The following is a 13,524-nucleotide window of genomic DNA, read 5'->3' as shown; positions in this document are numbered from 1 at the left end:
TGAATGAATGAATGAACTAGTACATGAATGAAGAAACGAATAGAAGAATGAATGAATGAATGAAAGAACAAATGCAATGGAAAGCAGGGGAACAGCAGTGTGGACCCGCCAACCTGCAGGAGAGAATATGGAGGTGTTTGTCTGCTCTGAAACCTGTTCTGTAATAAAGTAGAAGAATGTTTCTCTTTCTCTTTTACACCGGTATCTGTCTCTTTTGTGTAACGGGGTTTTTAAAAGCAGTGGGTGTTATAACATGATGGGGGACAGTGATTTCTGAAGAAAATTTTATTTTTTTCATGCAGGTGTCAGGCAAATGGTAATGCACAGTAACTAGAGACCTAGAGACCCACAGGTATTTGCCGTTGTTCACAGTGCAGTACACATATCTTACAATGCCAATACCCCTCTTTATTTTTTAAAGTATTGCAATCGGTAACCCTTCACCATAGTGATATGTAAATACTCATCCATAGTGTAACTTGTAACACATTCTACATTCACTGAATTGACAAGCATTGTTGGTCAGCATTTAGCTAATTTGTTGAGATGAAGAAATTGCAAGTACAGTCTATGTTTAAGAGTTGACCATGACTGCCTGTCATGTTCTCAGAGTCATTCAGGGGTTTTTTTCATCTGTGTGGAGTCAAAACAAAGAAGGGATGTCTGATTTTCCTCAGAAATAAGCACAGCCCTCTTAAAACAGGCGACAACGTGTTGTCGGTGGCAGGTTGTTGGTTCATATGGTGGCAGCTGCTGATCATAGCGATTCAACTTGTTTGATGATTAGATAATCCAAGGTAATGGAAACTGCCTGCATATGTAATGTTTTTTTCTGGAAGAATTTATGTAGCCAGAAAAGGTTAGTGAAAAGGTCAGGGTCTGTTACTTATGCATATTGCCTAAATGTATTTGATATTTAAATATCATTTCTCAGACAATATTGTCTATCCTGAAATTATGAATTGACAAGCTCAATAACTATAACAATTCCATGTGCCAGGGAAATATGTTTGACTTAACACCAAATTATAATACCAAATTAACACTGCCCTGAAGTGTTTTTAGGCCTTTCCTAAGAGATGTGTTAGCTAACATTCAATGAGAAAATATGCTTTTAAATCTTGGCCTGAGACAGAATCATGTGACAGATCGTGAGACCTGCTCATTGCATTAAACTGTGGTTGGTGTAGATGCATCATAAGCATCACCAAATCCCATCAATTCAATGTGTTGATCTGCCTTCATTGATCTACTGTATATTTACTGTGTCAAGTCCTTTCCCTATTAAAGCTCAGCAAGTACCACAATAGGGATTCCAGAAGTTTGTGGGAAAAATTATTACATCATTCATTCTTTTGTTCCTAACATTTACACAAATATATATTTGTATTCTAATTAAAGAATACAATACAATAATGCACTTTGATATAATGAACTCGTATGGACTGATGGAGGCTATACTGAGGTGCAGATCTTTCCAATATGGCAGCATGCTGAAACGTCTCTTGATTGGAGAAGACTGTCCACTGTCCCCTCGGTCATTACAGTTCAGTGATCACATCTCGATTCAGTTCTCCCAGAGGGAGACAGCAGGAGCTAATCCTTCAGCCCACTCCTCCCGGGTTTTCCAGAATCATTGCTCCAATAGAGGATTCGTGCTGCAGGAGGGAGGCCTGGTACATATACAACACGTCTGCAGGGACAGAAACTGAAAGCAGTGTGTTGAAACTTTCGAGCCACTTTGGAGAGGTGACAGGATAGACAAGTGCTGGACAATCAACTGCTTCTCCCCGGAGGTCCTCTGCAGCTGTGGGTGACAGATCTCACTCTGTTACTTAAAGGAACAGAAGAACAGCAAGAGGTAAATGGAGGAAAAGCAGACAGGGGGGCAAGGCACCCCCTCCACTCATAATGAATAATGTTGAGCAGATGTGGTTCTTATCTGACTCAGAGCTGAGCAACATGACATCACCTCATGGTTGCCTGCTGTAATAGAGGAAGTATTCATCTCAGTCATTTAGACCAGGAGTTCCATTCCTAGAAGTCTGTGTTCCTCAAGCTTTTCATTATTTCATACAAGTACTTACTACCATGAGAGTATCTTTTATGAGACTGCTTTGCATTTAGAAAGAGTGGGAAACCCCCTCTGAACTGTGGCTTCAAGGGTCTAAATTGGATGACACCAAGTTTTATAGCAAAGTAGTTTTCCTTTTCAGCCAAGAACTATATGGAACAGAGGGGTGTGTCTCTATCATAGTCTGTGTCTTTTTGTGTGTCTCAGGATGAAGATTAGAGGTTTATGGGTTATATTACCTGTTTGGTATTTAATTCCATTGGTTTGGATCAATAATTATAGCCTAGAAGAAGATGCCCAATGAGGTTAACGTTTTCTGGGGAAAGCAGTTTTTTTCTGCTTTTGTCTTTTGAAATCAGGGTTGCATATGTATGTGTATGTAGGGGCAGAGTGAGCGTTCCACACCCTCCTCGGCAACCCTGTGACCCAACAGCTGGATGACGTGCCGTTACCTCCAGCTCCCGTATTAAGGGATGCAGCGGAGTGCAGCAATGATGTTGAATAATGCACTACTGTGGCAGCAAACAGTTCAGAAATAGTAGCAGTCATGTGACCACTAGCAGAAACACTGGGACTGATTCACTTTGGGGGGAGTGTGACTCGGATTATCCCAGGACACACACGCTGTAAACACTGGACTAAGGAGACCTTTAATCTGGTGCAAGGGAACAATGCACTGGTGACTTGGGGGGGTGAAACCTGTTGAGAAAACATCACCACATCACTTCTCACTGAGACGGCCTAGTGAACTTCTGTGGGTGGGAGAGAGGGCTGAAAATCAGAGAGTGCGTCAGGACAGGTGAGCTCATGACTCATGTAATGTATCTGTTATGTTATTCTAATGGCAGTAAAGCCCTGTAAAGACAGTGCTTCTGTCAAGATAAGAGTGCCTGCCAACTAAATATACCCTCAATGAATGTGATATACTTGTCAGATTTTCCATAAACAGGATTAACAAGTATCCTCAGACCATCTGTGTATGCATTCTCAAATGTCTGGACAAAGGACAAAGCCACAAAAATTGGTTGTGTCAACACAATTCTTGCCTTGTCCATTATGCTTGCCATCATTATGTCTGATGATATTTCATACACTTATAAGTGTGCGATGCAATGAGAGCTCAGGGGCTCAATGTGTCATGAATCTGGTATTTGATGATAAAAATCTGTTTTATAATAACAGACACTGGATCTGACTATATTTAGAAGGTGGAGGTCCATCTGGATGAGCCCCTCCACCACCCCCCATTCACCTCCCTGCAAACATCATCTCATTACAGACCGATCTGAAAGCTGTCTTGTTTAATGGTCTGGCCTTAAAGCTCTAAAGAAAACTTCCTTTGTGCACCAAAAGCCAGCTGTAAATTCCACAACACTTACTGCTTTATTTAATGTCATTTGATCTCAGAAAAGAGCTGTTTTATTTTTAGAATCATCCATCAATGGTAATATAGAGCAACATTCAATTGTCTTAATGGGGGGGGGGGGGGGGGGGGGGGTTGCCAGGTCCATTTAGATCAGAAGACTGTGGTTGTGGCTGAAATGGGTGTGTGTGTGTGTGTTTGCGGATAGCGTGATGGTCAAGGGGCTGTAGTATGAGCATAGAGGGTGTAGTGTGAACTGTTAGGGGATGTAGTGTGAATGTTGGGGGTTCAGTGTGAGTATTGGGGTGTATTATGAATGTTTGGGAAGGAATGAGGAGACATTGCCTTTAGAGACTGAGCTGCTCTGTGGTGTGTTTGTAAGCATGTTTGTGTGCTGGAATGATGTGGCCACATGAAAGGCATGCTGTCAGGGATAATTGGACCCAGGTGTTCCTGGTGCTCCATCTGCACCATCAGAGCAGACCTGGCACTGGACCTGGTCACGAGGTCACGCTAACCTTGTCCCATTCTCTTTGTGTTTGTGTTTGTGTGTGTGTGTGTGTGTGTGTGTGTGTGTGTGTGTGTGTGTGTGTGTGTGTGTGAGAGAGAGAGAGAGAGAGAGAGCCCTTTTTTTAGGCTTTCAGCTGACTAAATCTCTTTTGAGGATGAGGGATGGATTCTCCTCTTCCCTCTGCTGGAAGGAACTGAAAACTGAAGCAGTTTCACAGTGTAGCAGAGCCACAGCTAGATTGGGCCACAATTAGCCTGAGTGAGGCAGAGCCACGGGCCACAGCCCTACACAATATATTTGACTTAAATAGTCACAAACTGACAGTCGGCTTGCTCGAATCATTCAGAACTGATGTGGATTCGCTAGCAAAGGGGATTTTAGGCCCAGCCCTCCAAAATGGACTGAATGTCTATCCATTCAGAAATGTTAAACCCATTAAATTCTTGAAATTCAAACAGTCTTGATGACGTACACTAAGGCTAAACAAAGTAAATCTTTCACAAGCATACCCGCAGCTGATCAGACTCTGGATTTTTGTAAATCACCGTGATTCAAAGGAAATAGAGATGGCGCTATCAAGTGTGATTCACAGAAAATGTGCCGTTTTAGTAATGTTGTTGATATGCACCATAGAAACAGAATAGAGCTCTGTTCAGTGCAGATATGGAAGCTCACAGTGAGGACATCTCTGGACTCAGTATCGGAGGCAGCTTTGCACTTCCTCATTAACACGTCAGTATAACATTACTGTCAAAGATAACACATTTTTATGCTGAGGAACACTATATCTGTGTCCCTCTATTGATTTTAACCTGTAGCTGTCTAGTTACAAGCACAGTGCTCTAATTGCTACATCCTATCTTTGTTTTTTGTTCATGGATGGAAAGTAACAGTTAAATATTTTTTTAAACTGCCAGTCTGAAATTGATTTTGAAATGTGGTGTATGTGAAATCACTTTGGGCCCTGTGGGTAGAAGTATGAGAGTAAATGTTGTATGTGGAGACTCAGTCTAATTTCCGTTTACACACACACCTGTAGAAACTACAACCCACCTTTATTATAGGTTGTGTTCTAAGGCCACTACACAGTGAGCAGACCAGACGGTCGGCTCAGAAATCCACCTGGTGGGCCGTGCTAGTTGGTTGTGAATGGATGCTGGAGCAGTCTACCCTAATTCTGCATGTCAAATCTTTGTCAATCAGAGAGCAGAATTGTGCAACCTGTGGATTATTTGAACGTCCGTGAGAAAGTAATAATTATGGTAATCGTGGTAAAGGCTGCATTTTCAGCATGCACTATCTAAAAATAGGGAAGCTATTATGATCTATCCTAAAAGTGAATGGAAGCAAATGTTTTGCACATTGTGCTAATATGTACACAAGGCCATGGTTAGGCCTGTATTTGAACTCATACAATTAAACAGATCTCTATTAAAGCTAAATTTGTAAAGAACTCTGAAAGAAACACTTTGCCTCCATTACGATTGTCATTATATTTGCTGTTTATAGAATGGTAAGCATGAATGAAGTTTAAACTACATAAATTTACCCTGAATTGTGAAGATGGGAACTAGAAGGCTGCTTTGTCTCTTCTTGGAGTGTTTATTTTGTTCTTCCAGTGCAGATTCAGAGTGAATTTAGGACAGGACCATTGGTTCTGTGTGCCCTGGTGCATCTTGTACTGTAAAGAATGTTAATTAGTCCACAAGACTCAGCATTCCTGGTTAGTCCAAGGCCATTGGGTTTAGAGTGTAGAGGGCATAGGGTTCACTGATCTTAGTGGTATGTGATTTAGGTGAGGTAGTGTACAGAGTAAATTAGATGTACCAACCAGATGATTTGAGTATCAATAAATCTGCACTGATTTTGCACAGCATGAGGCCTTTGGACCATGACCAATTTCCTTGGTCATCTGCCTTTCATTTTGTAGGCAGCCCCATCCACACACCAACCGAGAGACATGTGGGCTTTAAAATATTCAACCCAAAATAGTTTGAGAAACCTCTGCTGCACCATCAAAAAACAGGGATTGGTTGGCTAACTTTTTTTCAGGGTATTAAATTACATTGGTCATTTTCATTTTTTATGCTATAAAATTATTTTATATTGTATGTTTATTTTCAAGTTTATTTTATGCCTTAAACTGCAAAATCAGAATTTCTTTTTTGATTTGTTTTTCCAATGCTACAATAATATCAAATAAAAGATCATGATTTAGCCTTTTTGGCCAAGATAAAATGTACTAGAGTGCTGTTATTGCCGTCTTGCACTCCAGATGTGGCGACTTGGTCTGGAAAAGAATGTTTGGGGGGAAATTAAACTGTTTTGACTGAGCTGGAGCTTTTAATTCTAACTTAAATTAACAATTTAAATTATTTTCTTGGTTCAACACAGTGTCTCTCCGGATGGGGATATAGTTTCCAGGGTAGGTATGCATGAAGGACATGTAATACTCACAGGTGTTGCAGATAAATTGAATGCAGGTTGCAAGGGGGGCGGCTGGATTCAATTCCACTATCCTCTGTTTTATAGCACTGGTTTCCAGTTATCCTGTTCCACTCACTTGTGTCAGATGATGGTTGATTGAAAAGCCATATGCTCAGCCTGTGTGATACACCTCTCCCTCCTCCACATACACACACACACACACACACATACATACACACACACACAGTAGTACCAGGACTTCCTGAAACATTGTACAACATGGAAACACTGACACTGCAAATCTCACCGTGTCCTTTATTACTTTTACGTAACTTATTTGTTTATCCTAGAAAATTACTTTCTTACAGTGATGGCATCATCAGGTTTCAGCTGTATAATATTTCATTTACAGTAACGTAATTGCCCTTTAAAGGTTTCTCAAATGTGACTCTTGGGGCTAAATTTAGCCTTGCCCCTGTGAAGGATGTGTGTATGTGTGTGTGTGTCACTTCTTGTGTGTTTACACAACTAGCTCTTCTAAGGAAAAATGAGAGGAGCAGAACGGTTAAAGCACAGTAGAGTGGCTCTATGTTGTGTCTGAACCAACATAGAGGCATGGTAGGTATGAATGACTGTGGGTTTGAGGCCGTGCGAGGCAGTGACCGTGTTAAGGAGTGACCATTATAGAAAATACATTCAGCAGTGTAGAAGAGGACCACTTTCACAGGAGCTGTGAGAGGCTGGCCTGAAATGTGCAAGCTGAGCTGTACAGGAATGGATATTCACTGATTTGGACTGTCTGATCGGTGTGACACAGCTAAAGGAAGAGAGTGGTTACCCATCCATGCATGCCTCTGTGTCTCCAGCAGTGTGTGACATTTCCTCAGTGGGTGGGACTTACGGGTGTCCACTCTGCCCTGTCTGCGCCTTCAGGGGAATGGCCACCTAAAGGACAGTCCCATGATGCACTCCTCTGGCCCAGCTCTTGCACTAAATGACAAAGGAAACACCTTCCCACAGCTAAACCACCTATATGAAATTATCATAGAACGCATGAAGTCCGCAACTGCTGTATTTGGCTTGTGTGTGCGCATACGCATGAGTGCATCTGTGTGAAAGTGTGTGCATGTGTGTGTGTCTCTGAAGACTTACGCTGTTGCTGAGTCAAATCACACTGTCCACACAGACCCCCCCCCCCCCCCCCACCCCCCACCCCCCCGCCTCTTACGTAAGGTAGGCTAAATTAATCCTCACCTTTAAACCTGGAGGTAAAAGGCTGGGGCATGGATGCCTGGGTGAGGGGCGGGACCTGTGTCCGAGTGAAACTGGATCTACTGTGCTGTAAGAGTCCCTGGCAAGAGCCCCCTGCACCCCTCCATTACTTGTTTTGGAATTCCCAGACAAATATATCCTCAGGTCTCCGATGGCAACAGCGGCAAAGCTCTGAGTGACCAGTGCTTAACTGCGTTCCCTCATGCAATTTCCCGCCGTCCCTATGTTGTGTATAAAGCTATCTCACTGCTGTCCTTGTGTTCTCACAGTCCAAACATTCTTTTGAAGGAATTCTAATGTTCTCTCAGCGCTGTGTAAATGTTCTGCATAAAATATAGTGGCATTGTGGAAAATGTTGTTACAAGGGGAATAAGAACTGTGATAGGAAGCACAGCCTTAAACTGTTAACAACAATTTCTAGCCTCCGTGTTTGTCATACCACAAGCTTGTATCACCACAATATGTTAACTGCTGAGCTTTCGCCACTGCAGAAGCCTGAACTGCCACCAGGCTTGGTCTTCTATGCCTAAATCGGCATCCATTTTATTACTAGCTTTTACCAATGTTGGGAGGAGAAGGGGTCAGGGAAGCCAAAACATAGTCTGAATAGGTCGCTCTTCAGTTTGCACCAGAAAAGGACAGTGATCCTGCTGTTCTGACAGTTGGAGGCAAGGATAGAGAAGGAGCATGAATGAGATGAGATTCAGGGAGGGACTACTAAGTGACTAGAGGAAGTGGAAAAGAGTGGTCTAGCAAGAGAGATGAACATGATAATTTATTGGGGGTGACAATTTTGTTACTGCTTGATGAGCTAGTGTTTCAAATTTCATCTGCCATAACAGGTAGCCAATATATAGAGCTGAGAAGAAGTATGACACAACAGTATTTTTGTTGGTTGTAGACGTTCAAGCAGCTGTGTTATGAATCAGCTAGAGAGGTCTGATGGCACTCACTGGGAGGCCAGCCAGAAGACGGCTGCCATATTCCACTCTGGAGAGCACCATGGCTTTGGCAAATAGTTGTGATGAGCTGGTAGTAAGAGATGGGAGGGTTTTTCAGATGTCATAAAGCAGGAATCTGTATATCCGTGTCACTGCTGCTGTGTTGTTTTCAGACTGTCCCACAGTCCTCCAGACACCCAGACTCACCAGGGCCCAGAATAACAACTTAACAGGACCCAGCAGAACCAAACATAAACCAGCAGAACTCACACTCATATCTATATAAAAATCCCTGGTCTGGTGGTATACTGTTCTAGAAAGACATTTAATGTGAAAGGCAGTATAATATAATGCTGTTGTCTCTATAATTTATCTTTGCAATTATTACAAATATGACCACATTGATGCAATTTTTATATTGATTAAAGTAATAGAAAATGCAAAATTACAACAACTTCGAATAATTGACAGCAATCATTTTTAACTAAATGATTTTCTCGAACCTTTCAAAATGTACTCCATACACAATTTTATGCATGTACACTAAAATATACTAAAATTGCACGTAAAAATGGCTTACATTACAATGTTATTATTGTTGTACACAGTCAGAGATAGATATGTAGATATGAGTGTGTCTGTGTTTGTGTATGCATTTATTGAGGAAATGTTTTTGCTGGGCCTGTAAAGGGTTAAAGGGACAGTGGCCCATAGCCTCGCTGTTGTTATGGGGTTGTCCTGGAAACAGGAGTGGAATGTTGGGGCTGGCGGAGGGGTTTAGCCGAGAAAGCAGATACAGCGCATGCCTGGCGGTCACCTTGGTAACATTCTCACCACATTGAAGGTCCAGAGCTCTCTGTCTTTGTAGTGATAGCCCTGACACATACAGACACACATACAAATAAACACCTTGTGTGTGTGTGTGTGTGTGTGTGTGTGTATGTGTGTATGTGTGTGTGTGTGTGTGTATGTGTGTATGTGTGTGTGTGTATGTGTGTGTGTGTGTGTGTTTGTGTGTGCACCTGTGTACATGCAAGAATACTGTATGTCCATATATGTGTGACAGAGACACATAGGAGGAATGGCAACTCAGCAATACCTCTTGATGTAGATGAAACTTCCTCTAGCCTCTCTTTCCCTTCTCTTTCTTCCTCACTACATATTCCCACTATCATCCTTTCTTTCCCTCTTCTCCACCTTTCTCCACATCTCTCTCTCACTTTCTTTTTACCTGTTCACCTCCCTCTTTCTCACAAATTTTATTGATTCTTGTTGGCTTTGCACGTTATAGGTGAGGAACTGATTTATACATTTAAAAAATGTTTCAACTTCCCCATCATCTCTGAGAGTGAATGTAAAGCAAATGTGTCTTAATTAAGCCATTGTCTTTTGAACTTTTTCTCTTTTGAGCAGGAAATAAACATTTAGGTCAATTTCTCCCAAATCAGAAAGAAACTCCTTGATTTATTATTCAGGATGTCTTCTCAGTTTGGTTCTCTGATGTGATGAGTCATGCAGTCTTGTGATCATGGAGTCTGTGATCTCTCAGTCTGTCAGTTTTGATAAGAGTGTACCAGAGAGTGTAAAAGAAAGTTAAGGTAAGAGTGTAAGTCTCTAGAGTTACAGATGAGTGGAAGGGAAGGTTGACAATGTTCAGGGGTGGGTTAAGAGTGTGATAGGGTCCATAATGTGAGTGGGTTCATGGTGGATGAGTGGGTTAGTAAAACGAGGTAAAGGCATAACACTGCCATCTCATGGACTCCACATGGCATGGACATATGAAATCTTTGATGATGCTGGAGGAAATCTAACAAGGGAATTTCCTCCCATTTTAATATCCTGCAAGGTAAGTGCCACTTTGAACAGTGAGACAGACAGATGTGAACAGAAAAGAACAGGCTGTTGGGAAAGAGCAAAATTCCCCCTGTCTCACATCAGGGAGATTAGCAGCATGAGTCGCACCTCAGGGCTAAAAGGAACTTGAGGCTGGATCAAAGCTGAGGGCAATGCACACCACCAGCGGGCGTATTCACTCACTGTGGGGGGGAGGGGGGCAGACAGCATTGAGAAAATGTTAACACATTGCTGTGTTAACAATAAAACAGCGTTGGTTGAACACTTTTGCCTGCAGATGACTTACCAAGGGTCAAGTGAGCTCCCAAGGCAGTCCACTCTGCCAATGCGGTAATAAGTATCCAGGTTCGAACAGAGAAGATCCATAGCCTGTTGTGCACACACCATAGGAATGAGTGGATCCTGCAGGACTCAGGTCTGGTCCTGGGCTGCAGGTGGTTAGCATGATTTCCAAGCTAGTATGACATTATACATATATGTAATGTAACGGCTATGCTCTTATGTTCACCAGCAATTGACCACACTGGTTAAATTAACTAAAACTATTGAAAATGTCTCCCGTCCTGTTGAAGTCGTATAGTAAAAAAAAAATGCATACTGCATGCATAAGCATTTTCAAATAAAGGTGATAATGCCAAAACTACATATGATCATTTGTTTAATCTTGTTATCACATTAGCTAGTTTTGTGATTCAAACATTTACTTCACAATCTGACACGTTAAATAGAGGCCTGCTCTTCTGAACCGCACCTTTCAGCGGTAAAGATTTTAAAGGCATAAGGCTCACCAACACTCCAACATATGAGTTTTACCACAGAGAGCTTCCTCAGAGAACATTCCAAATGAGTGAGCTTCATCACAACAGAATTATCTACTGACTGCCTCTCTGTTCATCTGTATATCCACAGTACGCAACAGTTTTAAATCTCTACATTATCAAACACACAAGGCTGAACGGGTAAGTCTGCATTTCCTCTCAACGAAATGCAAAAACATATTTATTTCTCATCTTCTGTAAATTCTCAAAAGAAAACAGTGTTACAATAAGCATACTTTTTTTTTCCCCAACATATTCAAAAAATAAAAATTAAACACTCTCAGTGCAAGAAAGACATAGACAGTGACATCACTGTGCTTTCCTCAGATTTCACAGTTCACCTCACACAAAATATACTGTACATTATACCGTAGTTCAAATCTGCACCTGCAGAAGCAGAGACGTAAATTCTAAACAATCATTTGATAACGGACCTGTGTATATTACAGCTCAGGACACACAGCAGGTGGAGGTTCTCTAACCCCCTCTGAACCCCGGGGCGGGGCTGGTCTTTGAGTGCACGCCGTGTTTGTCCTCCAGGCTGAGCCTCTACACTGAGCAGCAGTGCAGATATTTGGTAGCTCAGTGGCAGAGTGTTATTTGCTTCTTTTTTTTTTTTTTCTCCTTATTCTGATAACCGCGCATTGTTCACCGCCTCACTGTGCGAAAGAAACAGTGATTCTGACCGGCAGCCTCGGTGTCGCTGACCTTTAACCCCAAAGAGACCACCACTCTTTAGTCACAGTGAACCCCCGGTCTCCAAGGCAATGCGTTTTTAGTGAGGGTGTCCACACGGCGCTCTGTGAGTCTGAGTGCGCGCATGGGTGGGTGCGTGTGTGTGTGTGTGTGTGTGTTTTGAGGATGGGAAGGAGAAGGGGTACAGGATAAGAGAACAGAGGGGAGACAAGAAGGGGCAGAAGAGGGGGAGGGTTTATAGATGTTCTTTGGGAGGAGCCCCTGCTGATCTCTCCTTTGGGGCGTGGCACTGTGGACAGGTTGGCTGCGGCTCCCTGAGTGGTCTGGCAGTCTCCGTGTGCTCCTGCATGTTACAGGAACACGTACAGCAGTGCAAAGGGTTTCAGGGCCTTTAGAGTAGACACTACCACTATAATGAGATGCACAAGTGTCAGCTAAGGATGTACATAGTGCCTGATGCCCCAATGACCGCAGTAGCGGCTGGTGACATACAAACAGGGGAGACAGAAAACTTCTCTTTTAACAGATAATGACTTTAAACCTGTCTTTGTTGGTTTTTCATGATTAACGAGCAGGCCGGTGTAAACGAGGACCGCCCGCTAGCAGCTGATGTGCTGCATTAACTACATGCGCTTTGTTTGAATTTCTGTCCCATGCTAATTTAAACCAGTCACTTATTTGTTGCTATCAAAATTGTTTAATGTAACTGAATTCCTTTGTTGTAGCGAAAATGATTGTATGCGACATGCACAAAGGTTATGCTATTAAAGATGCAACAGTAAACTGCTGTAGAACCAAGTAAAACAGGCTTAGGTCCATTATTATCTTAAATGTAAATTTCCTGCCACCCTGTTTCTTCTTCACAAGCAGGGATGAGTTATACTGGACCATGTGGTGTGTTGCGAAGTATGAAGGGTAGCATAGTTTTCAGGGGATGGCAGACATAGCCCTTATTGATGGTGGGACCTGCTACTGCAGCAGCCCCCTTATAGACTGATGACCATCTACTGGGCAACCAATCACTGCTGATTATATATTGCAGTCAGCCAATTATCAGTCGCATTAACATCAAACTCTATTAATGAAATGGGGCCATGTCCATTGGGAAAAATGTTAATTAATCCTCAATAAAAGTTAATTACTCAAATTCAACTAATGAACTAATAAGCAAATTCCAAAAAACACACTCTGAAAATGTTTCTGTTCCCTGTTCACATTTGGCAAATGGTACCTCTATAAAAGCAAAGATAGTGTACTGTGTAATAAATTATATAGATTATAGTGAGAATTTCAGGTGAGTTCCTCATAGACAGATGCAAATTCTCACTGTTTCAGTCGAGAGCAGCAGCTGCTGTGTTGAGAAGGTAAAGATCATTGTCTGCAGGTGCAGTTATTGCCACTGATCTAGTGCATGCTGGGTAACAACGCCCTCGCTATTTCAACATACAGACTTTGGCTGGTTGGATTGTTGAAATAGATTTGTCTTGAGCATCTCCCTCTGCACTCCCTCACAGGCACTGTGACTCCAACAGCCTCATTTGATTTTTGACTCATTCAATGCAGAGCAC

This window comes from Megalops cyprinoides, chromosome 9 (assembly GCF_013368585.1).
Source record: "Megalops cyprinoides isolate fMegCyp1 chromosome 9, fMegCyp1.pri, whole genome shotgun sequence".
NCBI classification, from domain to species: Eukaryota; Metazoa; Chordata; class Actinopteri; order Elopiformes; family Megalopidae; genus Megalops; species Megalops cyprinoides.
The sequence above is the reverse complement of the archived record's forward strand: the minus strand, read 5'-3'. Positions refer to the sequence as shown.